The sequence below is a fragment of the Belonocnema kinseyi genome, chromosome 3 (assembly GCF_010883055.1).
Source record: "Belonocnema kinseyi isolate 2016_QV_RU_SX_M_011 chromosome 3, B_treatae_v1, whole genome shotgun sequence".
Taxonomy (NCBI): domain Eukaryota; kingdom Metazoa; phylum Arthropoda; class Insecta; order Hymenoptera; family Cynipidae; genus Belonocnema; species Belonocnema kinseyi.
Window position 1 is genome coordinate 62,579,278 of NC_046659.1, and position 2,359 is coordinate 62,581,636.

Below are 2,359 nucleotides of genomic sequence, written 5' to 3' on the forward strand. Positions count from 1 at the left end.
ATATACATTTTAAAAAATGTCTAAACAACTACCGCAGGGTCCCACTAGGAGCAAATACAATCTAAAACTGACACTGGCTCCCAGTAAAACCACGGTAGTAGGTATATTTTTGGCACGCGGGTGTGGGTTCAAGGTTACGAATCAGTGATAAATTAGCACGTACGAGAGCTCCGATCACAAGAACAGTTACTTTACCAAAATATTACAGGTACAGTCGTTGCAGCTACCTTTTAAGGTCTTGATAAATCTCTTCCTTCTCCTTAGCAGTAATTTTGTAGTCAGTCAGAGCCGAGAATCGGCAGTGCAGGGCCGCGGCCAACACCGTAAGTGCCACAGCAGAATGGGAATTTCTCACTTTAAATATAAGGTGAGTATGAAAACCAGATGTTGGCATGTAAAAGTAAACTTCTTCCTTCAGAAGTTCTTGATACCATTGCGTAAAAGTTGTTTGTGTCCTTAAGTGTTTTTTGCACCTCTTCCTCAGTGATTGATAGCCATTTCTCCTCAGATGTCATGAGGATGTCGCAAAGCTCCTTGAAGCAGATAATATTATCAGTATCTTTTTCGAACGCTAATGTTTTCGGGATCTTATATACTTCTCTCTAAAAAATCTCTACTTCGGAGGCCTAGGGTGGATTTCTGAAAGAAACAGGTAGATCGCTGAAGATGCGTCTTGGGTCAGCGAGAAACTGTTGATTGTCGCTGACCCATATCTCCCTCTTCAGTATGTGCCTACCTGTATTAGATAGCACCCGCATTTTGTCAAAAATAAGCTGCTTAATAGTCAGCTGCTTTAACTTTTTCAGTGTGTAATTATAGATATTCAGTTCTTGGGCGAACTTTCGAACCCTTTACGTGCATGGTCTAAAAAACATTATGCATTCAGTCCGAAACATGATCACGAAGAGAGGTCCATTTTAGCCAGATCTTGGGACTTAGGAGAAGCCTGGATGTTGATGTTTCTTCTTGACCGAAATTGCGATTATCTCCTAGGAAGTGCCTGCTTTCCGCAGTTGGTCTTAATGTCACGAATTCTCCTTCGTATGTGGCTGGTTCATTCAGCAGTTGGGGAAGCACTCAGCGTACATATCCCTTTATCTGGACGTAGTGTGCTTGATTTCGCAAAGACTGATGCGTAACGTGCTCAAGATCCAGTTGTTTCTAGCACCAGAAAGTGTGTATACGTGCCATAAAGCCTCCATGAACAGGGATAATGCTGCAATCGTAGCAGTCCAGCAAATCATTCTTGAGTTAATTCGTCCACTCAATGTGGGCGATTCGCTGGTTCATCATCCTGCTTCCATCTAAATTATTTTCTGCAACCCGAACTTTAGGGTAATTGGCACTATTTGTCAAGCCATTTCCTTCAGTTTTTGTTTCGTTAAGACGTCGGTACTTACAAATGAAAATTTTAAAAAATGTGAGCACAGTCTTGAATTTTAAATTCATAATTACATATAAATAATAAGAGATTTTCATACAAAAAGATTTAATATGGCGTCCAAGAAGTGTCAAAACATCTAAATAACTGTCCAGATAAAATATCATTCAAATGGGTGAAGGTCATTCCTGGAGTAACCTTTAACGTGAAATCCATTGGTAACCTTTAATTTGACCTTTAACTTTACCTTTAACGTGATTTGAAGGTCAACTTTGTGTTTTTAAATGGGAATCCCTATTTTTGACACCAGCGATCAAGAGAGCGGAGAATTTCACGTTAAAATATGTACTCAGGTCATAGGTCAGGTGTGACTTTGTAGATTTTCTGAAGGTAGTGATGCCGTAGAGCGATATTTCCCTATCTCGACACGATCCCGACTCCAACCCAAACTCCGGTATCGGATTTGTATCGTGTCGGTTTCAGCTTGACTCCAAATGCGATTATTCCGATTATAGAAACTATTTTCAACCTTCGTTCAATTTAGAAATGTTTTTAATGAAAAAGAATATATTTTTTAGTACGTTTCGATATTACACTGTTTAATTAAGAGGAGCAAATATATATCAGATATTGAAAAGTGGACAATTTACAGCTCAATTGAGACTCCGGATTCTATAACCACGCATAAAATTTGCCTGGCCGCTTCAGGCCGCTCGAGTTGGCCCCTGATGGCTTGAAAATCAGTTTTCGAAAATTCAACTTTTTAAGATATCACTTCATAGGAAATTTCATGGCGCATCTTTTTTCTTTTTTGAGTAAGACCAAACTTGAAGCGAAAGAAATGTTTATTAGGATAAAATGAAGTTTTTTGAATGAAGTGCTATTTGAATGATTCTATTTTGTTAACGAATCACTCAATTAAGGTAATACTTTTCAAAAAACTTCATTTTATCCTAATAAACATTTCTTTCGCTTCAA